At 40.0% G+C, this 26,738-nt stretch overlaps 1 long non-coding RNA gene across 1 annotated transcript; it reads right to left on the bottom strand.

The window, feature by feature from the left end:
• Positions 1-15,397: 15,397 nt before the first annotated feature.
• Positions 15,398-23,007, bottom strand: LOC121401110. The gene is made up of 3 exons (XR_005966136.1): positions 22,980-23,007; positions 15,569-15,781; positions 15,398-15,437 (listed from the first exon to the last, which is right to left on the bottom strand). It is a non-coding gene; the product is annotated as an uncharacterized LOC121401110 (long non-coding RNA).
• Positions 23,008-26,738: the final 3,731 nt, after the last annotated feature.

Consider the following 26,738-nt stretch of genomic DNA (forward strand, 5'->3'; position numbering starts at 1 on the left):
ACAACCAAGCAGCAGTCTAGAAGTCAGAGTGAAAGATAAACAGCAAAGGCCTGTACAGAGAGATACGCAATACACGGTACCAATTACACATCGGATTCATAGAAATAAAAGTTTTGATATGATGCTTTTGTGAAATAAATCAAATAATATACAGGGATCTGTTATCAGGAGATCTTTTATGAAGTAAAAGACTCCATTTTATCCAAATAATCCATTTTTCTTTTCAATAATTCCCTTTTCTCTCTGTAATAATAAAACTGTGGTGTGTACTTGATCGCAACTAGGAAGTAAAACCAGCCCATTGTGTTTATTTAATGTTTAAATAATTTTATAGTAGATTTAAGGTATGAAGATCCAAATTACAGAAATCTGTAATCCGGAAAAACACAGGTCCCAAGCATTCTGGATAACAGGTCCCATACCTGTTATCCAGAATTGTAATACTTAAAACAGCAACAAGCCCTTACTAACCCGCTCATGGGAAATCAGGTAAAAAAATAAATTGCTAGGAAACATTGGAGCTAAAAAATTGTTTGGATTGTGAACTTTAACCCCTTTACCCAAGTTAAATGAGCTGAAAGTAAAGCAATTCTGTGATTACAGGGGCCTCTCCCATAACCGAAATAGACCACATGCCTGTGTCACCAGCTACGAGGCTGAATAGTGCTGGAGATTAGTTAAAAAACATTTCTGTGCAGATCACTAGACTTTTGATTTATTGCTAAGGCCCATAGACAGATCTGGACTACCCACTCCCTTTACTCACATTTCTCTAACCAGCTCCCACCACAGGGAACATGTGCAAGGCTAATGATAATTGCCACGGATAGTATACTTTTTTCCAAAATCACCCAATTTTTAATTCCAAACGGATGCTTAAACTGCAGCTTGAAAAACAAATCTGTGACACTGCATCGTAAACAGTATGAACAAAACGTTCATGAGAGTCAAATATTTTTTCCCTGTGCATTTGTCCACCCAGAGAGGTGCAAGGGGTACCTGGGAACAGGGCAAAACCTGGTGATGTGCCCTCGGGAGGATTTCCGCTAAGAAGATGAACAGTTGCACCACCAGCATAGAAAACATGATCTAAAAGGAAAAAAATGCCGATAGAGTTGGTAATGTCCCCTGCTTTTTTTTTTTTAAAAGCGTATATTTATTGAGTTTCAACAGGAAGGGAAGGGAAGGGGATATGGAAAAAAGGTTACTATACAAAAAAGAAACAAAAGACAAGGAAATATTTGTTAAATGAAACATACGTAGTAATGTCTGCTGTTTGAGTCAGGAGCATGAGTTACTGAGCAATATTACCATCAGTAGTGATGTTGAGGTTAATCACCCAACGGGTCCTAGGGGAATCATCTACAGTGCCCTTTCAGGGTTCTTGTTCTGGGTGTAATTCCAGCCAGGGGGACCATTTTGACCAAAATCTGGTGGGGCACCCTCTTGCTTTGTACGCCAGTTTTATATTTACCAATGACTTTCCTATCAGTGACAACCAATGTTGTAATGTGGGAGGTTGGGGGGGCATCCATTTCAACACCAAAGCTTTTTTGGCATAGTATAATACAGTTTTAGTAAGCGTTCTGAATGTCACTGTAACCCACACAGTGTTTACAATGCAGTAGCCTTTTGTAAGAAATTTTGTTTTTTAAAGCACACAGTGGCTTCTGAGTATCTCAACAATACACTTGCCTGAAGAAAGGTGTCAACTTTGATATAAAACACTAGTTATTGTACATCACAATTTATACATGTGGTACAGAAGACTCTTTAGCTTGTGCAGTTCTTCTCCTGATACCAACACTACCGGGCTGTTTTTCCACAAACCATTAGAATTGGTGGTTTTCTCACTTTTTAAAGAAGCTCAAAAAATGTGAGATTTATTAAGTGTAAAAACCATAAAACCACTGATATCAAAACTTTGTCAGGTAAAAATTGTCTAGGTCCTATAGAAGTCAGTGGGAGCTGCGCTGATCCTATTGGACCTCTTTACATCAACTCAGACTTTTATAGGATTTTGGAATTTTTTTCGCTAGAAATTGTCAGAAAAACTAAATTTTTTTGGAGGTTTTCGAGGTATTCTTATATTTTAGACCATCATTTTCCATTCATACTTTCTTATTCTGATTTTTTAAAGGAGAACTAAACCCCCCTACCATAAGCCCCCCAAGCATCCAGGCATTGCCCCTCCCTCTCCTCAATGTGCTTTAGTGTAAAAAAACCCTCTTTAAAAGATTCTCACCCTTAAATGCAGAGAAGCGCAGCGGAGCTCACCGTCGCCATCTTGCGAATCTTGCAGGTCCAAAAGGCCCAGAAGATAAATATTTCTGTGGATCAAAGGAGCTGGAGTTCAGTCTTGTTAGACAACGTGGATCAGATGACAATGGGGCATCTCCTTGAGTCACTTGCCAAATATATGTAACGGTCTCATCTGGATAAATGGGATATTCCATCAGTTGTTCCCCTTATTAAAACAAATTCATATTTAGGGTTACATTGAACCTGACAGGTTTCAGCTTTCATATTTAGTTATGGGGAAAGCCCCATTACAGTTGCTATAAATCACACATAAGTATTACCCCTATACCCTGCACCTATAAGCTGCATCTATAATGTTAATAAAGGTATAGGGTTCATAGTGCAAAAATGTATTTATTGCAACATCAAAATATACCACAAAAATATATATTCATTTATTGCAATCATCATTAGAAAGGGGAGGCCTGTTTACAATCTTAATTTTGAAAGCGCTTTTGGATGATGAACACCATGAAACATTCTTAGAAAGGCGTGTGTTCACTTTTAATATAAACTTTTTAGTTTGATAAAGGCGTGATGATTTGACGACAATTTGCAATTGCATTTTTTATTATTTGTGGACTTTTTATTCAGCAGCTCTCCAGTTTGTAATTTCAGCAAATGGAATAGGAGAAGACTGAGACAAAAAGGAGTTATTAAACAGCCGGCCATAACAATAAATGTGTACTCTTACAAAGCAAATTTGTTTGGATGGTCAATGACCCCAATTTGAAAGTCAGGCGAAAAAAGGCAAATAATTTAAAAAATTCTAGTAAAATTAATAATTGAAGACCAATTAAAGCTTGCTTAGAACTGGTCATTCTATAATACACCAAAAGTAAAAATAAAGATGAGCCATCCTGTAAATGTTCCTCTAAAGGGATTCTACAGGCCACAGTTTGATGACAACAGAAAAGTGACGTGAACCCAATGCTTGGCCACACCTGTTTATAGTATACATATTCAATATCTTACCATACACAGGTCCAGAATCCCTTTGCTAAATAAAAAGGTACAGGGAATGTCTCTCCGATGCAGTGTCTCCACCTAGTGGGAGCCGGGATGCACTGAGATGGGTGGCCCCACAAGAAAAACAAATGATTTAATCCCACTTATGCAGTAAAACAAAGAGAACTTACTATAACTGCAGAGAAGAAAAGTCAAATACATAGTATAATCAATAACACAAAGTTGCCCGGGGAACCTGTGTGCACAGTCTCACCAGGCAAAAGTCTCACACTTTCTCACTCCTGTTTATATAAAGAAGTCACGAGTCCGTGAGCGGCGCTGGCATCCGAAGAGGATGCAGCAGGGGCCAAAAGCTTACTTCACAAGACAGACCCACCATAGGAGCGTTAGGAACATACCATGATAGGTGAAAGCCATTTCTACCTCTCTCCACAAGTCAATGTTGCAGCGAGTACAGAGGACATGAATTTTCCAAGGTATAGATATAAAGTCTCTGGCCTTGCTTTTATTGTGCCATTACAGGTGTTATCATAACATCACATACCACCTAGTCTTCATGGAATTAGGTTGCACCCCTTAGATTTGAGCTCAAAACAAAAAGACCTCTCAAAGCTCATACCCTGTACTGACTTACTATGCTTTACCTTATGGCTCTCTCTGTGCATCCCCTACTCTAAGATCCACATCAACACACAAGAAATTGGCGACCACTACCGCGATCAAAAGGCAATAACATGTTTATAGCAGAACTCACTGCAGGATCCTTGGAGCCGCTAGGATCCCTTCAACGGAGTATGCTATAACCTTTTATTCCTATTTGATCCGCGATGAGTAGCTCCAATTCTTTTCTGGTGATTGATGTGACCATTTTAGAATTGAGCCACACAGAACTATGATGACCTTCATATCTTTTAAATTTCATATTTTAATAACAATGTTTCAGATTGCAGCATCCTAACAACATCTAAGAAAGGTCTTAAGCCTTAACGATTCAAGAAATGTTGTATTTGAAAATCCTAATAATCCTTTCAAATTTATTCAGATCATTTTGGAGATGAAAGGGAACCATGTCAACTTCCCTGCCACCAGACGTTCACATCGCATATTCAGGTCAATTCACCCCCCCAGTGATTTCATCACAATGAGAATTTCTACATTGACGCATCATGTTCTTTGGACACAAACACATGCCCTTATCATATCATTGTAAAGCCACATTCAAAAGTGCCCTGTCTCTGTCTTTGCAGCTATCAAATGATTAAATCATCTCTACCTTGTTCCAAGAGAGAGTTAGAACAAGCCCGCCATGAACAACCCATCTGACAGGTAGGACTATTGGAGTTTTTAGGAGATTTAAATCCCGTATTCCATACTTCATCAAATAAGAAAAAAATCTCTTCACAATAACTAGGATATTATTCTTTAAAGTAAAGTACGCAACAGATGAATATGCATATTGGCATAAAAAAAGAGGACATGTTGTGTAAGATGCCTTCATTTGGCCGAGATCCCACAAGACATAATTGTACAGTGCATCTATAGAATTATGGCTAGGGGTGCTGTACGTACTTAAGGATTATGGAGAATAATTCTCAAGCAGAAAAAGGATAGCGTGAAGTGTATAAATCACTAAGGAAAGAAATGAATATAGAATAAACATAACCCGCCATTATATTTAAAGGACTTACCTTGTAGAAATACAAATGAGGAGGCTGAGGAAGAGGCAGAATCTGTTGTGAAGGAGATCCAGATGCACCAACAACAACCGAATGGAGGAAGAAAGTAAAACCCACACTTTATATGGAGAGGCTGCGTTAAGACTGATTTCATGCTATTAAACTTGCATTATCACTATCTTGTACCTCAAATGACACTCTTCCCATAGTGAACGTTCCTGAAATGAAGAAGACTACCTTTGAACATTCGATGCTCCTCTCCCGGCGATTACAGCCCATTCCAGAAGATTTCAGGAGATGATGACAGTAGAGGAGAGCTGAATCAGACACAGTAAGACAACCCTCAATACTCAAGAATAAATATCATACAATTGATTAATATAATATTAACATGTGTTTTTCAAGCGCCACAAACACTAATTATTCGTAATTCCCTTTTCAGAGAGCTACAGTTCAGCAGTTTATACAGCAAGGGACTTTCCCGAGATAACGTTTTTTAGGCAGAGGAAGTCTTCGGCAAAGGTAAGCTGGATTCAGTCCTCTATTAGGAAATATGGATCTTTAGCAGCATATACAGGGATACAATGACACATAAACTCACTTTCTAATTCCAATTTTACTAGTAAGAGTATCTTCCAGCAAATCTTATTGCGCTCATTTAATGAAAGTGCTCCAAAGAAGGACAATCCATCATCCACTGATATATAGATCAGTAAGTTCATGAGAATATTCCATAATCCTCTCTTTTTGCTTTTGAGCAGTTGCTTTCTGTTCAACAATCTTTTCTATTTCTATATACTTGTTCTTTCACTCCTTCCTTTACCTCAGTTGCTTTAGTTACCCAATATTAATTTACTCTGTGCCGACTCATTTTCTCTTTTATATCTTCAGCATTTTAACAGAGAAGCAAATTGGACAGTTGGTGAATCCACACGTTGGTATAGTGGACTTATTACGCCACATTCCAGCACCAAAAACCAGCTTTTTACATCATGGGTTTGTAGCCAGAGGCAGATTAAGGAAACCACTGATGAAGACACACATTGATCTACGAGACAACCAAGTAAGTATAAAGGCAGATAGCGGGAGATATTTGTCCCAGAGTAATAGAAGACTGAGGAGGAGAGTTAATGATAGTGGTCAGACGGTACAGCTACACTGATCAGTAAATTTTCACCTTTGAATAATCTCTAGTATGATTAGATTGAGTTAATATTCTGCAGCGCCAATTGCAATTCGGTTTTAATTTTTTATGATTTGGTTCTTGAGGTTATTTAGTTTTTTATTCCAGCAGCTCTCCAGTTTGCAATAGTTTCGCAATTATAGCACTAACAATAGCAACCATGTCATCGATTTGAATAAGAGCCGGACAAAAGAGGTCGGAACAGAAAGATGACGTAATAAAAAAATAGCAATAACAATAATTTGTACTTACAGTGCACAGTACCTTTTGCTTTTTAGATTGGGCCAGTGATCCCAGTTTAAAAGCCTGAACAGAGCCAGGAATAAGAAGACAAATACAATAATAAAAATTGTGTACACAAAAGAAGACAACTTTAAAAGCTGCTAATAATTAGCCTTCTATCCAATTATAATAGTTAAGCACCCCTTTAAGGAGTACCTCTTATGAAGCGCCATAATAATAATCAGAAATGTCATTTTCTTTTCGGGGCAGTTCTACGTGCTTGTATAACCTTGGTTTAGAAGCGAATTCACAGCAAGGACGTCTAGATACCAATGTACAGAGTTAATAAAGGCGGGGTTTTAGCTTTTGCAATTAGTAGCAGACATCATTAAGGTCGAAAGTCACTGCTCTGGAAAGCTAAGGGTAGAAAAAGGACAGGAACCCAGAATTCTGTTGAGCTCTTGGCTTATGGACTCAGTATTTCACAGCAGTTTTAATGTTCATAACATCTTCTTTTTAATTTATACAGAATTAAACGGGGAAATACTACTAAATCGATCAAGACGGTACTAGTCAAATCCGATGTTGGGCATGAGCAAACTGGTAAACGCACCTCTTAGTTATACAAGAGCAAGGAACTTGCAGCTATGGCATTACAATTATATTTTTCTTTTTTTATAAAGGCATCTGGATATGCTGAGACCGCACCAACACCATGGTGGAGTCCTTCCTATATGGACGCCCAGAATCGTGCATGGAAGGAGTACTCAGGCCGTCGACTGGTTGGCTCTTGCATCATCGTATTATGAGATGCTCTCGGACGTAAGCAGCAATTGCCACTGACCAGCTTATAGGTGACTATTAAAGTACAATACTTTTCTTATCCTTAGATACTATCAACCACTCTGTGTAAAAAGATTGCCTCCTAATAACATACCTCTGAATCATTTCAGAGACCTTTCACGGACTACTGACAGGACTTTATATATAATTCCATTCGTGAGCAGGATGAGCCACACTACCCCTCATCCCTGGACTCCGAAAGCAGTAAGCTTTCATATCAAGTGTAAGTTATCCGCTGAGCTTCGGTTATATTATAATCAGTGACCGACTTCTCTGATTTCCTGAAGGTTCTGCTTCCAGTTAGTAATGCTTACTTTTTCACTTTTGTTAGCTGGTGTAAGAAGAATCCTGAGGGGACGGAGAGCTAGGTTCCACCCCGGGGATGCCCGCAGTGTAAGCAGAACATCATTCTTTAATGTAATCCCTGTCTGTATCGTCTCCAAATAATATTATCCAAGAGAGATACAGTCTTTTCATCCTCAGCTTCTAATGATGAAACTCTAATAATGAGCATTATTATTTTAGGTCATTTATTATTAGAAATAACGTAAAGCTTTTGCCAGCATAATGGACCGGAGATGTGGGGTATTTCGATGAGATTCACCAACTGGCTCGAATCCTGACCCAGCCAAAGGCCCCCTGTAGAAGATGGCAAGCCAGAGATCGGATGAAGCCTTTCTGGAACTTAACTTATGCCAGATTTAAGTCAAAGGCGATAGGGTAAAAAAGACCTATTAAAAACACTATTGAAGCACAAGTCAGAACAGGAAATGTGTCCTTAGCGTTAGTATTCTAAAGTTATGGGTGCAGGAGCCAATGATCAGAGCAGAGCTGGCTATGGGAACAGCCATATTGCGCTGCATTGACAGCGGCAAAGTGATTTTTATTGAATAATTAAGATGATCCCTATGCATTTGTTCTAATGTTGTGTTTTTGTATAGTGCAAAAACCATATCACAACAAACTACTCAGCTGCCTGAAACCTGTTCACTTCCAAGGAAACCAATGTAAGCGTATCTTCATCATTTGGCAAAGTAGAAACCCACCATAAAATTTCACCCAAATTGTCACAGAAATCAAACTGTACAAATTGTTAAAATATACATGGAAAAACCAATGATTTGTAATCACCAATTGTTGGAAAAAGTTGCAACCACAATTAGTCAATATTTTTATTTCAACAAACCACCCAATTTGTGATTAATGTGCCCCAAAGTATTATAGGGTTTCAGGAATATCAATTGCAAAGTAAAATATGAGGAATGCATTTCAAATTATATTGTTTGTCTTTTGCAGGCTGGAGTTGGGAAAATGCACCACCTGACAGCTCCACCAGGTAAGAGTACCCCAATTCCACCTGCAGTGCCTTCTCTACCATCGACCATAGCATTACCAATAATGTCTCTTCTGCCTCCCTTTCCACTATAATACCACCGGCAGTGCCTCCCCTTTCCTTCTACTGTAATACCACCAGCAGTACCTCCCCTTTCCTTCCACTGTAATATCACCAGCAGTGCCTTCCTTTCCTTCATCTGTAATACCACCAGCAGTGCCTCCCTTTCCTTTCCACTGTAATATCACCAGCAGTGCCTTCCTTTTCACTGTAATATCACCAGCAGTGCCTTCCTTTCCTTGCACTGTAATACCATCAGCAGTTCCTCTTCTCCTCTTTACACCAAAATATGGCATCATAAACAGGAGTACCCTTAAGCCACTTGGTGAAACCTGCATTCCATTTTACTCCATCTCTCAAACTGTAGAGGCCGGGGTCTGCAGAATGGAATGAAAGGGAATGCAGTTTTCACTAAACAGCTTACTGGTGCTCATGTGTATGCTGCCATTTTCCTTTCACTTGATGTAATATGGTGCATTGATCCTGGGAGCAAATCCGATTGCCGTTAAGGGGTCAGGAAGGAATTTTTCCCTCTAGTGAAGCAGATAGAACAAAGCTTCACAGAGGTTTTTTGCCTTCCTCTGGATCAAAAATCGCACATTTTTCATTGTTATGATTAATAAAGCTGTGTCTTGCACAGATTAACCGATAAGCCACTGTGTGTGTGTCTTTATTCTGAGTGACAGAATTGACCAAATTAGCAATGAAGAAACATTGAAAGGTTTAGTACCTGTAGGTGAGAGACACAGTCCTCCAGCGGGCATGGCTGCTGCAACAAGCATTCTTACACTGGGATAACAGGATGGAGATTCTGTTTATAATGGTCATTCTGGGCATCCTCCATCATGGCAATAAGGCTGTATACTCAGTGCACCCACTGGCACACGCACATCAAAAACCTGGAGGGAAAGAAAAAAAAATGTATAGATAAACCAGAGTTTAATTGAAACTGACACTTGAATGTATCACATTAAGAGCATATGGATATAAAAGGGAATGAAAAATAAAACATTTTGAAAGCATTCAGTGTATAGAGACATAGTCTATATTCCAATACCCAGCAACCATATTTAATATGAGGAATGGATCCCATTCTTATTTTCATAGTCTGGCCTATCAGGTGCCTCCACCATATGGAATATAACACACATGAGCAAACTGGCTCTCACCTTCCCTTCTCTCCAGCCCTGAGCCCCAATCAATGAAGGTTAAAATGCACAACACAATATTCATTGGGCAGATGAGAAGATGCATGTGGGTACAAAGCCTGAACCTGCCCTGTGGGGTTACTATACAGCCATTTCTCCTGTGAACACAGAATACTGGCAGGTAAGCAAAAATGCACACGATTCATCCATATTACAGATCCCCATACTAAGATAACGGGAAATCCTTCTGATTTGTGACACATGAGTAACTGTTTTTCTATGTGTCAAATCCATATCCCTTTCCGAGTGTATTGTAAGTTTAACAGGCAGGGAAACATTCAGGATTTGGCCAAAAATCTTCATCTTCTTTGTTACACGTCTGGAATTGGATGCTTAGGTGTTTAGCAGGTGTCTATGGATATCACCTTCTCCCCACCCTACAATCTATAATGTTTCCAAGCCAACATTGTCTAGGTCACTCCAAGACTGTGTGTCACCGAGTGGGTTTGTAACATCAATATCAGAAACCTATTTATAGGGGAACTACTATTAGAGGTGCAGAAAGTGCTACAGTACCTGTGACCACCAGCAGGCATGGGCATCCTCAGAACATTTTTATCAATAAAATGCAACCTGGTTTCCAACACTAAGGGCACATTTACAAAGCTCGAGTGAAGGATTCGAATTAAAAAAACTTTGAATTTCGAAGTGTTTTTTGGGCTACTTCGACCATCGAATGGGCTACTTCGACCTTCGACTACGAATCGAACGATTCGAACTAAAAATCGTTCGACTATTCGACCATTCGATAATCGAAGTACTGTCTCTTTAAGAAAAACTTCGACCCCCTACTTCGGCAGCTAAAAGCTACCGAAGTCAATGTTAGCCTATGGGGAAGGTCCCCATAGGCTTGCCTGAGATTTTTGATCGAAGGATATTCCTTCGATCGTTGGATTAAAATCCTTCGAATTTCGATTCGAAGGATTTAATCGTTCGATTGAAGGAATAATCCTTCGATCGTTCGATCGCAGGATTTGCGCTAAATCGTTCGACTTCGATATTCGAAGTCGAAGGATTTTAGTTCCTAGTCGAATATCGAGGGTCAATTAACCCTCGATATTCGACCCTTCATACATCTGCCCCTAAGCCTGTATACAGTGGTGTAACCAACAAGAAGAAAACCCTATGATCCTAAGGGGCCCACAGACTTAGGGGGTCCGGTAAGGACCCGCAAACCCCACCAGGACCTTCCTCTTTAGCCTGCAATCTCAGTTCTGCACCCTGTCTCCCACTTTCGGCCATGAACTGAGCTAGACACAGGCAGAGTCAGCTCCTGTCCAAAGAGAGACTTCCACAGCGTTTAAAGGGGGAAATGCATTAAGCGATTCTCCAAGCAGACAATACCTCCCTCGCAGAGGGGCCCCTCATGGCTAAAGGAAAAAGCAAGATGCATGTCTCAAAATGACAGCGTTTTATAGCACCCAGTGTAGAAGCAAACAGGGAAATTAAATCCAAGATGGTGCCATATTCACTTCTTATCCTGAACATGAGAACCAGCGATAGATATGTATAATAAGCAAGTCTCCCCCATATCTGAATAATTCCTAAAACACAAGCTATCCCAGCTTAGGGAAGATAATAACAACAGATAACAAACCTACTGTGCAGGAGCTCAGAGTTGAAGAACAACATTGAACTGACAAAATAAATCACCAGTGGGCAGAACCCCTGTGGCCAAACATGCCAACAACCAAGCAGCAGTCTAGAAGTCAGAGTGAAAGATAAACAGCAAAGGCCTGTACAGAGAGATACGCAATACACGGTACCAATTACACATCTGGATTCATAGAAATAAAAGTTTTGATATGATGCTTTTGTGAAATAAATCAAATAATATACAGGGATCTGTTATCAGGAGATCTTTTATGAAGTAAAAGACTCCATTTTATCCAAATAATCCATTTTTCTTTTCAATAATTCCCTTTTCTCTCTGTAATAATAAAACTGTGGTGTGTACTTGATCGCAACTAGGAAGTAAAACCAGCCCATTGTGTTTATTTAATGTTTAAATAATTTTTATAGTAGATTTAAGGTATGAAGATCCAAATTACAGAAATCTGTAATCCGGAAAAACACAGGTCCCAAGCATTCTGGATAACAGGTCCCATACCTGTTATCCAGAATTGTAATACTTAAAACAGCAACAAGCCCTTACTAACCCGCTCATGGGAAATCAGGTAAAAAAATAAATTGCTAGGAAACATTGGAGCTAAAAAATTGTTTGGATTGTGAACTTTAACCCCTTTACCCAAGTTAAATGAGCTGAAAGTAAAGCAATTCTGTGATTACAGGGCCTCTCCCATAACCGAAATAGACCACATGCCTGTGTCACCAGCTACGAGGCTGAATAGTGCTGGAGATTAGTTAAAAAACATTTCTGTGCAGATCACTAGACTTTTGATTTATTGCTAAGGCCCATAGACAGATCTGGACTACCCACTCCCTTTACTCACATTTCTCTAACCAGCTCCCACCACAGGGAACATGTGCAAGGCTAATGATAATTGCCACGGATAGTATACTTTTTTCCAAAATCACCCAATTTTTAATTCCAAACGGATGCTTAAACTGCAGCTTGAAAAACAAATCTGTGACACTGCATCGTAAACAGTATGAACAAAACGTTCATGAGAGTCAAATATTTTTCCCTGTGCATTTGTCCACCCAGAGAGGTGCAAGGGGTACCTGGGAACAGGGCAAAACCTGGTGATGTGCCCTCGGAGGATTTCCGCTAAGAAGATGAACAGTTTGCACCACCAGCATAGAAAACATGATCTAAAAGGAAAAAAATGCCGATAGAGTTGGTAATGTCCCCTGCTTTTTTTTTTAAAAGCGTATATTTATTGAGTTTCAACAGGAAGGGAAGGGAAGGGGATATGGAAAAAAGGTTACTATACAAAAAAGAAACAAAAGACAAGGAAATATTTGTTAAATGAAACATACGTAGTAATGTCTGCTGTTTGAGTCAGGAGCATGAGTTACTGAGCAATATTACCATCAGTAGTGATGTTGAGGTTAATCACCCAACGGGTCTAGGGGAATCATCTACAGTGCCCTTTCAGGGTTCTTGTTCTGGGTGTAATTCCAGCCAGGGGGACCATTTGACCAAAATCTGGTGGGCACCCTCTTGCTTTGTACGCCAGTTTTATATTTACCAATGACTTTCCTATCAGTGACAACCAATGTTGTAATGTGGGAGGTTGGGGGGGCATCCATTTCAACACCAAAGCTTTTTTGGCATAGTATAATACAGTTTTAGTAAGCGTTCTGAATGTCACTGTAACCCACACAGTGTTTACAATGCAGTAGCCTTTTGTAAGAAATTTTGTTTTTAAAGCACACCAGTGGCTTATGAGTATCTCAACAATACACTTGCCCTGAAGAAAAGGTGTCCAACTTTGATATAAAACACTAGTTATTGTACATCAACAATTTATCATGTGGTACAGAGAACTCTTAGGCTTGTGCAGTTCTTCTCCTGAACCACACTACCTGGGCTGTTTTTTCCACAAAACCATTAGAATTGGTGGTTTTCCTCCTTTTAAAGAAGCTCAAAAAAATGTGAGATTTATTAGTGGTAAAACCATAAAACCACTGATATCAAACTTTGTCGGTAAAAATTGTCTAGGTCCTATAGAGTCAGTGGGAGCTGCGCTGATCCTATTGGACCCTCTTACATCAACTCAGACTTTTATAGGATTTTGGAATTTTTTTCGCTAGAATTGTCAGAAAAACTAATTTTTGGGGAGGTTTCTCCGAGGTATTCCTTATATTTTCAGACCATCATTTTCCATTCATACTTTCTTATTCTGGATTTTTTAAAGGAGAAGCTAAACCCCCCTACCATAGGCCCCCCAGCATCCCAGGCATTGGCCCCCTCGCCCCTCTCCCTCATGTGCTTTAGTGTAAAAAAACCCTCCTTTAAAGATTCTCACCCTTAAATGCAGAGAAGCGCAGCGGAGCTCACCGTCGCCATCTTGCGAATCTTTGCAGGTCCAAAAGGCCAGAAGATAAATATTTTCTGTGGATCAAAGGAGCTGGAGTTCAGTCTTGTTAGACAACGTGGATCAGATGACAATGGGGCAATCTCCTTGAGTCACTTGCCAAATATATGTAACGGTCTCATCTGGATAAATGGGATATTCCATCAGTTGTTCCCCTTATTAAAAACAAATTCATATTTAGGGTTACATTGAACCTGACAGGTTTCAGCTTTCCGTATTTAGTTATGGGGAAGCCCCATTACAGTTGCTATAAATCACACATAAGTATTACCCCTATACCCTGCACCTATAAACTGCATCCTATAATGTTAATAAAGGTATAGGGTTCATAGTGCAAAATGTATTTATTGCAACATCAAAATATAACCCACAAAAATATATATTCAATTTATTGCAATCATCATTAGAAAGGGGAGGCCTGTTTACAATCTTAATTTTGAAAAGCGCTTTTGGATTGATGAAACATGAAACATTTCTTAAAAGGGGTGTTCACTTTTAAATAAACTTTAGTTTGATGTAAAGCGTGATATTCTGAGACAATTTGCAATTGGCATTTTTTATTATTTGTGGACTTTTTATTCAGCAGCTCTCCAGTTTGTAATTTCAGCAATGAATAGGAGAGGGACTGAAGAGAAAAAGGAGTATTAAACAGCGGCCATAACAATAAATGTGTACTCTTACAAAGCATTTGTTTTTGGATGGGGTCAATGACCCCAATTTGAAAGTCAGGCGAAAAGGCAAATAATTAAAAATCTATAAAAAATTAATAATGAAGACCAATTGAAAAGTTGCTTAGAACTGGTCATTCTATAATACACCAAAAGTAAAAAAAAAAAGATGAGCCATCCCTGTAAATGTTCCCTCTAAAGGGATTCTACTGGCACAGTTTGATGGACCAACCAGAAAGTGACGTAACCCAATCTTGGCCACCACCTGTATTATAGGATATACATCATTAATATCTTACCATACACAGGTCCTGAATCCCCTTTGCTAAATAAAAAGGGTACAGGGAATGTCTCTCCATGGCAGTGTCCCCCACCTAGTGGGATCCAGGGATGCACTGATGGGTGGCCCCACAAGAAAACAAATGATTAATCCCACTGTTGCAGTAAACAAATAGAACTTTATATAACTGGCAGAGAAGAAAAGTGCAAATACATAGTATTAATCAATAACACAATTGCCCTGGGGAACCTGTGTGGCACAGTCCTCACCAGGCAAAGTCTCACACTTCACTCCTGTTTTATAAAGAGAGTCACAGTCCCTTTCCACCAAGAGCTCTTACCTTTAAATTAACTTTTAGTATGATATAGAGAGTGATATTCTGAGACAATTTGCAATTGGTAATCTTTTTCCATTATTTGTGGTTTTTGAGTTATTACGTTTTTAATTCAGCATCTCTCCAGTTTGCCATTTCAGTAATCTGGTTACTAGGATCTAAATTTCCCTAGAAACCAGGCATTCATTTAAATAAGAGACTGAAATATGAATAAGGCCTGAACAGAAAGCAAGTAATAAAAAGTAGCAATAACGAAAATGTGTCACCTTACAGAGCATTTATTCTTTAGATGGGGTCAGTGACCCCCGATGTGAAAGCTGGAAAGTGTCAGACGAACAGGGCAGATAATTCAAAAACTATAAAAAATAAATGATATAGATTAGTTAAAAAGATGTTTAGAACTGATCATTGTAAAACATACTAAAAGTTAACTTAAAGGTGAACCACCCCTTTAACTTTCCCCAGATAGTGCTACCTGCCCAAATACCTCTCCTGTTGGACAGAGTAGTTGCTCCCACGTAGCAGGCACACAGACAACACTTGTCTTCATCCAGGGAACACGCTGGAGTTTCAATATCTCCCTCAGTCAGACTCACCGGGAATCACACAGAGCTGGTACAGACATCCACAGTGTCTCCACATTCTCAATCCAAGCACATGAAGTTTGCTTTAATCTTCAGGGCACAGCTCCCAGCTCTATCTGCAGTGAGAATACAACAAACCTTCTTTAATTTTCAGGGCACAGCTCCCAGCACTATATGCAGTACGAGCACAACAAATCCCCCTTTACTGGAATCAAGGGCCACGTTCCCCTTTTGAGCGTGCACAAGTGTGCGTGTCCATGTGCAATAACAGTGGGGAGGGCAGGGAGAGCAGCGGAGGGGAAGGGCAGAGGATAAAGGTAGGGGAGAGTGACAGTCGGGAAGAGAGGGAGGTGAGTACAACAGAGGGAGAACGATACCCAGGACTAGGGGTAGGCAGAAGACCATTTAACAGGTACCTGCCCAGTGCCCTGTTGCCTGTCTTGTGGGCAGGGGTGGAACTACAGAAGAAGCAGACCCTGCAGCTGCAGAGGGCCCCAAACGTTAAGAGCAATTTCAACATATATTGGTAAAACAAGACAACCGCTGGATATGTTGGGTGCAAATAAAATTAATTTGCTGTTGTGCCCAGTAACATCCACTGCATGTAGGGTTCTTTGGTGGACACACTTCCCAATCCTTGGGGATGCATATTATATGGATGACTGTGTTTTGTGCTCTGCTTGTTACCTACGGAGACAAATGCAGAAATAACAGACTGTTTAGTTCATAAGCCATAACACTGTGCAGTTAAATCATTTCCCATATATTATATTTATTTATTACTTATAAGCCATTCCCCTTTATTCCCTACAGTTTTAATGGTTGCATTAAAGGGGGTGTAGAGACAACTGCTGATAACTGTGTGGGGTGCTGGGCATGTACCTCCTCTGCTTGCGCTCCCCTAGTTCAGGTCTGAAATGTTGGCAGTTTCAACAATTCCCTGCACTCTTTGGGTTCAGCATTTGGGTGGAGCAATATTGTAGAGAGCAATCATCACTAGTTTATAGGGGTCATTGACTGTGAGCACTAAGTGAGCCTCTTAGGACATACCATAGGGCAGGTGGTAAGAAGAGAGCTTCATTTTGATCTGGTTATTAGTTTCTTTTAATTACTTTTTATTACTCACCTTTCTATTCAGGTCCTCTCCTGTTTATATACCAGTCTCTCATCCAAGTCAATGCATGGATGCTAGGGTCATGTGGATCCTAGCAACCAGATTGCTGAACTTACAAACTGGAGAGCTCCTGCATAAATAACTCAAAAAACACAAATAATCAAAAATAAAACCAATTGCAAATTGTCTCAGAGTGTCACTCTCTACATCATGCTAAAAGTTAATTCAAGGGTGAACAACCACTGAAACAGTACCTTATATTTGATCCTAACTGAGAGGAAGGCAAATTTCCCAACAACCATGCATTGATTTAAATAAGAGACTGGAATATGAATAGGAGAGGCCTGAATAGAAAGATGAGCAATAAAAAGTAGCAATGACAATACATGTGTAGCCTTACAGAGCATTTGCTTTTAGATGGGATCAGTTTAAAAACATAAATAATGAAAGACCAATTGCAAACTGGTTTAGACTTGGCCATTTTATAACATACTAAATGTTAACTCAAAGCAGAACCACCACTTTAAGGGTATAAGTGGCTTGGATATTTTTACATCCCAGGTGCATGACTTTACATTTATCAACATTGAATCTCATTTGCCACTTAGCTGCCCAGATTGACAGTTGGTCAAGATCCTGTTGCAAGGATGCCACATCCTGGATGGAATTAATTGGGCTGGATAGTTTTGTGTCATCTGCAAACACTGATACATTACTTACAATACCCTCCCCTAAGTCATTAATGAACAAGTTAAATAAAAGTGGACCCAATACCCGAGCCCTGAGGGACCAGGGACAAAGGGTAACTGTCTGAGTAATCATACCCTGAAACCTCAGGGTCTGTTTTGATGATGTGATTTACCCAGTGAGTATGATGCATCTAATTCAGGTAGAGGTGGAATCCTAGAAACTTCTCTTATTAGTGTTACAAAGGAGAGAAGAGATTTTGGGGGCATGAACGTCAGCAGCTTGAGAGTTGATTAAATATGCTGACAGCTACTCCTTTTATATAAGGATAAACAATTAAAGGGTACAGTGCTGAAGCATTTTTAGAAGGCAGTTCTTATCTACGCAATATACTGTCGTGACCTGTTTAATAGAGTCTCATAAAAGCATTAGATCTGACAAGTGCCAAGCCTCATGCTGTTCAGTGGGTAATCATGTGCTGTCCGTAAATGTGACCCAATGGCCAAATCCAGACCATGGCCAAAGTCAGCATTATAGTGTTTATTTGAAAAAAATCCCCTCCATTCACACAATGAAAACATTTCAGACACAGGTTCTGACAAATAGAAATGATCCTGTACTAAATGTGTATGTACAGAAAATAATCCCAGCATGGACTTCTATCAAAACAAGGTCTGAATGAATGGTCTTAATCTATTATTTTAGTGATTTATATTCTGTGCAGCAATGGCTAATGTATAATTTGAGTGTGATATACTTCACTCTTTGTATAAAACATGCCATGGTTTTCTAGGCTTGACTTTGGTGATGTGCCCCCCTACTGTTGCAACGACCCATCTCTAGACTTGAGTTCATGAAAACAGCTCACAGAAGATTCCCAAATTCAGTTAAATATCCCCAGTTTCATGGTGTTGAATTGTGTCAATGTATCTTAAGCAGGAATAGTCCATACCTACCAACATTTTGGTAATAAAAAGGTGGGCCAAAAAGAGTCACCGCGAATAGCGCAGTGGATTTTTTTAACCACACCCTAATAACCATGATCAATTTTAAAAATTTGGCACGTTATGAAAGGTTGAACACATTTCTGTGTTTTTTTCAGTTATTACAGTTTTGCTAATAAACATGAATTACCCTTTAAGATGTGAGTCTAACTTGTCCCAAGAGACCTGTTAATCTTAAAATTAACAGGGGCAGATTGAGCTGTCAAAAGAGGGACTGTCCCACTCAAAATGGGACAGTTGGGAGGTCTGTGGGGAATTATGGGGAATTGTAGTTCACAAGAAGAAGATTACTGGATGCAGGATATTTAAGCCTGGATCTGCATGAACATCACAAAGCAGAGAGGACCAACCTGGATCTGAAGGTTTCTGGCAGTGTCTAAAGCAGGCATGCCCCACCCCTGGCTCTGCCCCTTCTGCCCCAATCACCACCCCCATTCAGCTTTGGACTGGGGCTCACCGGGGCTGCTGCCTCAGCCACAAAACCCCTTCCCTACCCAGCAGCAGCCTGATGTACATTTTTCTTATCACAGCTGCGATCAGGGCCAGAGAGGGAGGTCGGGGCAGTGGTTTCAGGCAGGAACGGGTCTGGGGACCCCGTGCCCCACCAGCTCAGTCTGACCCTGCCCCCAATTCGTCCGTGGCCTCCCCCTCCACAGTGCTCCCTGCTCTAGCTAGAAATCAGAGGATAATGATTATATTCATTTCATTGGAGCAGGTAAGTTTTGGGTGCAAATTACTGACAGAAGGACCTATAACTGTTGATGACTGGGCGAACATACTGGTAGCTCAGGATGACGCCAGGAAAGTAGGCCTGGGCCCATACCTCCCAACTGTCCCAGTTTTCCAGGACAGTACCAATTTTGACAGCTCAACCCGCAGTCCCGGATTGTTACTGAAAAGTCCCGATATTCTCTTTGATCTCCTGCAGTGAACAGCTGGAAAAATATACAAAGTTTCTAAAACGTAATTGGCTTTTGGCAGAGAGGCCAGAATATGTGGCAGGTGCACTTAGATTCAATTAAACAATTTGATATAAGCAAAGAAATTGTAACAATTTAAGATAAGCAGGTCTCTTGGGGAACTGACTTGCAGCTTAAAGGGCAATTCACCTTCATTAGCAAAACTGTAATAACACATAAAACCACTGAAATGTGTTCAAACTTTCATAACCTGCCAATTTAGTAAAGTGAACATGGAAATTGGGGGGTGTGTGACCACACATACTGCTACCGCGCTGTGATACATGTGACAAATCTTTGTGTCCATCTTTCTATTTCCAAAATGTTGGGAGGTATGTGAGCCTAAAGCAGCAGGTTTTTTTGGGGTGGTGTGCCACTTCTGTATTTAAAAGTCCGGGGCTGTATCATTGGAGGAACATTATTATCTGTTATGTAACTTACACCATAAAAGCAGGGAACCACACTGGGAAATGGGTGGTAGATTCAAATGCCTGTCTTCTAATACAAGCTGTACCTGTCTGCCTGGGAAAGATACAGACCCCCAGAGGAATAAATGCAATAAAAATGGAGAGATGTCTACCAGCTAATGGATCACTAGTTGAACAGAGGACATGCTGATGTCTTGGGTCAGGACTTAAGATGGATAAGTAGTAGACCAGACAATGATACTTTCCAGGGACATTATCAGCTGAGACGGCACAAGGACACACAGGAACATGCAGTTGCCACGCCTAGAAGTTCTAAATAGCCTTTTGAGAGTAATTTGTTTTCCTACTTCAAATGGAACCTCTGAGTTTTGGCTTCATGCTCATTTTAATTCCTTTTTAATCATTTTAATCGCACTGCATTAATAAAATTGCAAGGGCTTGCCTGCTGACTAAACTCCTGTGTGCCGGTGATCCTTCTACGTACCGTGATCCCTTATATAAAGTGCAATTCAAATACAAATGTATGCACAATGCAGTGTTTCGTTGCCCAGAATTCCATCAGGCACTCACTAAGTAGTAAAAGCTGCATGTGATGCCCCCTCTAGCTGGGCACAAGTTCTGGGTCATAGTTTCAGAGTTGGCATGGTGTATGCCATTGAGAGAGCTGTCAATAATGTCATTACATAAGTTTTTTTGTTGCAAGCCAGTTTCATCCATGGTCACGACCACTAGACCATGTGGTCCAGACAGGCAGTAGTTCCTGGGTTCTCTATGGACTATATAAACAATTGGGCGGAACAGGCGGAATGGAGGTATAAGCAGTCAATACTAGTAGCTGCAAAGTTGCTAGGAAAATGTATGGAGCATCCAACAATCAAGCTTAAGGAAAAGTCAGTCTTATATATTTATACTTTGCTGTAAATTAAATTCTTTATTGTTCATTATGGTCTCCAAGGGCATTTGCTCTTTCTGTTGCTGTGGACACAGTCATTCTGAAGTTGCAGGCCAATATGTTACATAAGAAAGATGACTGACTAGTGCTTGCAGGAATGATTCTCATCATCTACATGTGAAATTTAAGATTACAAGTCCTACTTTGGGGTGCTATAATCGGTTCTGGGAATATTTTAAAGAGAACATTATACACAGACATTTTCACGTTTATGTTAGAACTGAATTATTCCCATAAACAGTGTCAGGGGCATAGATTTGTGGGAGGAGGGGGTTATTCTTCCACTGTATAGAGCACTGGTAAGGTCCCATCTAGATACACTGTATCGTTTAGGTCTCCAGTGCTCAAACAGGACATTATTGAATTAGAGATGGTACAGAAAAGGGCAACTAAGCTGGTAAAGGTATGGGAATCTCAGCAATTAGGAAAGACTGGCCACATTGGGGTTGTTCAAACTGGAGAGAGGTGCTTAAAGGGTGATATGATAACTATGTCCTAAATATATAAGGGGATCGTCCAATAACATCTCTAATGATTTATTACCAATAGGTCTTTCCAGCTGACACAGGGTCACCCATTCTGATTAGAAGAAAAGAGGTTCCAGCTAAATATGAGGAAGGTGTTTTTACAGTGAGAGCTGTGAAGTTGGGGAATTCTCTCCCTGAGTCGTACTGGCTGATACATTAGATAGCTTTAGAAGGGGTTGAATGACTTTTTAGCAAGTGAGGGAATAGAGGGTTATGGAAGATAGATCATAGTACAAGTTGATCCAGGGACTTTGCCTTCCTTTGGATCAAATAGCAGTTAGGCAGGTTATATGTAGACTAAAAGGTTGAGCTTGATGGACGTGCATCTTACTATGTTACCATGTTACTATGTAGTGGCTCAAAGGAAAGATATAAAAGCATACTATCTACTCACATGCACATGCCTATTTGCCAATACAGGTATTGGACCTGTTATCCAGAGTGCTCGGGACCTGGGTTTTCCAGATAACGGCTATTTCTGTAATTTGGATCTCCCCACCTTAAGTCTACTAGATCATCATGTAAACATTAAATAAACCCCAATAGGCTGGTTTTGCTTCCAATAAGGATTAATTATATCTTAGTTTGGATTAAGGATGCACAGAATCCAGGATTCATTTCAGAATTCGGTAAAGATTCAGCCTTCTTTAGCAGAATTTGGATTTGGCTGAAACCAAGTGCCTGGCAAAACCAAATCTGAATCCAAAAAAATCACATGGCTATTCGTCATACAAACAAGGTCAGAAATGTTTTATAATGAAGCATTTTATTGGGTTTTTAAACCCTACATAAAATAGAAGACAAAGAAAGCAAAAAAAAAGTAAAACATTGTTTAACCTTCCCCTCCTTTCCCTAATTTACATATACAAATTAGGGTTCTGATTTGGTTGGTATTTGGCCACATCTTTCACAAAGGGTTAGGAATTTGGCTGAATACTAAAATAGTGGACTCCCTATTTGTATCAAGTTCAAGTATTGTTTTACTATTACAGAGATAAAGGAAATCATTGTTAAAAATTTGGATTATTTGAATAAAATGGAGTCTATTGGAGAAGGCCTTTTTCGGTTATTTGTAGATTTCTGGATAAAGGGTTTCCAGATGAAGGATCCCATATCTGTTTATTAAAGGACCATGTCAACCCTCTAACATAAATTTACCAGAGAAAAGCCTTTTAAAATGGTGTACATACCGACCACTGAAGTCCTTGACAATGAATCCGTGAAGCAACAATGTTGTCTACTCTTCCGTCTGGTTTCCAGCACTCGCAGCCTCTCTCCCCCCTCCCTTAGGAATGCACGCTGAAATTGGCGATGCGCACATGCGCAGTTCGGCAAAAAAATCTTCTGTTAAGCGTCGGTGAAACCTCAGTGTAGAGGTCAGGAGGATGGGGCAATTGGCGCATGCGCATTGGAACAAGGAAGCGCGCACATAGGAAAAGATGGCCGCCGGGTTAATCAGAGCGCAATGGTGAATACAATGCGACGGTGCAGGAAACTGGAGCGCTTTTCAAAGCGGCAACTACTGCGTTTCACATTGGGCTAGGTAGGCTACACAGTAATACACAAATGACAAAGCGACTTGACTTTTCCTTTAATCCAGTAGATAGGATTTGTCTTAACAATGGTTTTAACAATGTTCTTACCTTTCTTTCTTTGTTCTGTTTCAGGGACACACCTCATAACAGTTGTTGGAGATGCCACAGGGCATTGGATGCACACATGTCTGAAACATAGATGTGAAGAAACACAATGTATAATGGGCTAACAGGAAACAGTTATTGCATTAGTATTGCAGTTTATTGATAAAATATTCACATAAGAGTTGGTACAGGTATGAGACCTGTTATCCAGAATGCTCGGGACCTGTGGTTATAACATTTTCATAATTTTCCATACTGCAAGTCTACTTAAAATCATTTAAACAATGAATAAATCCAAATAGTATGATTTGCCTTTGTTGAGGATTAATTTATATATTAGCTGGAATCAAGGACATGGTATTATTGTGTTATACAGGGTAAAGGAAATACTTTGGATTATTTGATTAAAGTGGAGTCCAGGGAGACAGCCTTCCGTAATTTCTGAGCTTTCTGGATAATGGGTTTCCCGGATAACAGATCCTATATGTTTAACTTAAATGGGAGCCATCATTTTTGGGTAGCTTTGTATTAACCCTTTCCCTGCCAGCCGTTTTGTCCTAGATGCGAACATCTACTGCCAAGCAGTTTTTAGATATTTTGCACTCTTTCACTTTAAGGGCCTTTCCTGGGGTGGTCTTTTAGTTTACCCAGGAAAACAATATATTGTTTTTTTCCGGACAACCTGGACTTTCAAAATATGCAAGAATTTTGGTGTAATTCTACTTCTGTAAAAAAATATAGGCTTCTAAGTGTCTAATAAAATGAAAAAAATCATGTTTCACAAAGAACAATCACATATATCAGAAACATCATTTACTTTGTGTACCAGAACACAGCCGATTTGGAAAGGTCTATGTCTCCTGAATGCGGGCAATACCATATATATATATATATATATATATATATATATATATATATATATATATAATATATATTATATATATATATATATATAGTTTTAAGGAGATTTCTCACTTGTATAGCTCAAAATCTACAAGCAGTACACTACCAAATTTCCAAAGCACCGCTCCCCCAAACGGCATACTTCTGATTCAAGGCCAGACATGGCGGAAACTACCGGGGGAGCAGGGGGTGTGAGCGGCCAGGGGCCCGCACCCCCTCACGGCCCCCCCCCCTGGCAGCCCGTGCGCCACTGAAAATGCGGCCATACGGAGGGGGGGGCGGGGCCCAGCTGCACGTCACGCACCAGGGCCCGCCCCCCCTCTAGTTACGTTACGTTACATTCCGTTAACAGTAGGTTTACCCTAGAAAACTACCCATTATTAGAAAGAACAGATTCTGGTGAATCAAAAATGGGTAAATATATCTTTGTACTCCAAACTACCAAGTTGCAATTGTTCCTAAAGTTATGTTTTATAGAAATTTGCGTGAATTTTTTGAAAAAGACCCTCAAAGCTTCCAATCTACAGCATCATATCTCCCACACATCATTAGGTATCAATGTAAAATACCCCAAATATGAAAGCCTGGGGTGCACTGAACAGTTTGATGCCCAAAATGTATAGGTGTACCCAAGCATGTGGTATATAGGGGCCCTAAAATGAAGACCCCCATATGGTCTGTCATTTGAGGTGCTGCAAAATCAACACATTTACATAGTTTTTTTTTGGGGGGGCAAAAGTAGAAAAAGTAAGTTCACCCCAGAAAACCATATATTTTCAGAAAGAACACATTCCTACGAATCTAAATTGGGTATGCATGACTTTGTACCAAGCGGCAAACTATTTCTAAATTTGGTGGTTTTGGTGAAATTTCCAAAAATCACCTCATAATTTCCACCCTGCAGCATCTTATTACCCACATACTTTTAGATATCAAGAGAAATCACCCCAAATATGAAAGCTTAGGGTCCTCTGAACAGTTTGATGCCCAATATGTATAGGTGTACCCAAGCACGTGGCATATAGGGGCCCCAAAAGGAAGACCCCCATTTGGTACATCATTTCAGGTACTGCAAAATCAACACATTTACATCGTTTTTTTTTTGGGGGGGGGCAAAAGTAGAAAAAGTAAGATCACCCCAGAAAACCATATATTTAGGAAAGTACACGATTCTCACGAATCTAAATTGGGTATGCATGTCTTTGTACTCCAAAGTACCAAGCCACAAACCATTCCTAAATTTGGTGATTTTGGTGACATTTCCATAAATCACCTCATAATTTCAACCCTGCAGCATCGTATTACCCACATACTTTTAGGTATCAAGATAAATCACCCCCAAATATGAAAGCTTAGGGTCCTCTGAACAGTTTGATGCCCGATATGTATAGGTGTACCCAAGCAGGTAACATATAGGGGCCCCAAAAGGAAGACCCCCATATGGCCTGTCATTTCAGGTACTGCAAAATCAACACATTTACATCGTTTTGGGGGGGCAAAGGTAGAAAAAGGTACGCTCACCCCAGAAAACCATATATTTTCGGAAAGTACACATTCCACGAATCCAAATTGGGTATGCATGTCTTTGTACTACAAAGTACCAAGCTGCAAACCATTCCTAAATCTGTTGATTTTGGTGACATTTCCAAAAATCACCTCAAAATTTCTATCCTGCAGCATCGAATTGCCCACATTCTTTTAGGTATCAAGAGAAATCACCCCAAATATGAAAGCCTGGGGTCCTCTGAACAGTTTGATGCCCAATATGTATAGGTGTACCCAAGCACGTGACATATTAGGGGCTCCAAACATGACCCCCATATGGTCTGTCATTTCAGGTACTGCAAAATCACACATTTACATCGTTTTTGGGGGGGGCGAAGGTAGAAAAAGTAAGTTCACCCCAGAAAACCATATATTTTTGAAAGTACACATTCCCACGAATACAAATTGGGTATGCATGTCTTTGTACTCCAAAGTACCAAGTCGCAAGCCTTTCCTAAATTTGGCGATAAAAGCAACAGTTTTTACATTTCTGAAAATTGCCTAAAAATATTGCAATTGGCCACATTTATCTCACCCAATTTCTTACATACAATTGTAAAACACCATAAATATTGATGCCAAGGGTCTACTGAACAGTTCTATGCCCAATATGCATTGATATACAAAGGCAGCTGGCATGTGCGGACCTCAAATGAAAATAGTGCATATGATTTTTCTCCAATGGCGATTCGCCTCTGTAAACATAGACCCTTGACTTCTTATTATGTGCCTCAAGACCCTCTTAACAGCAAAGCCATATATTTTCGGAAAGTACACATTCTGACGAATCCAACAAAGATAAAGACGTCTTTCTACACCAAACTGCAAAGCTTTTCATAAACGTAGAGGTTTTTACAACATTTCTGAAAATCGCCTAAAATTGTTGCAGTTTGCCGCATTTATCGCACACAATGTTTTACGTATGTAGGGATGTGAAAATCTTAGACACCCTTACACTTTATTGACAGGCCCATCCCTAGCTATTTGGATACCTAAGTGGGTCCTAAAATACAGTTGGGAGGGGTATTGTGCTCCTGTCTTATGTAACCCTTGCAATTCACACGGTGACCTGAGTGGCGCTGTGCCAGAGTATAAAAGGTTTAGGAGCCATGTGCTCTAGGTCCATTACTTTAGCCCAACCAAGCAGGCTGGAAGGGAATGGGTAGTGCTGACCCTAGAGCCCAGCATCCTAGTAAGTAGATAGCTATACTTGTTCATAGATCACTCTAGGAGTGATAGAGAGGTTAACTAGTTGAGCAGCTCAAGGCTCCTACGAGGAGATTAGTGGGATTAAGATTCCCGGGTAATACTGAC

This window comes from Xenopus laevis, chromosome 3L, assembly GCF_017654675.1.
Source record: "Xenopus laevis strain J_2021 chromosome 3L, Xenopus_laevis_v10.1, whole genome shotgun sequence".
In the NCBI taxonomy this organism is placed as follows: domain Eukaryota; kingdom Metazoa; phylum Chordata; class Amphibia; order Anura; family Pipidae; genus Xenopus; species Xenopus laevis.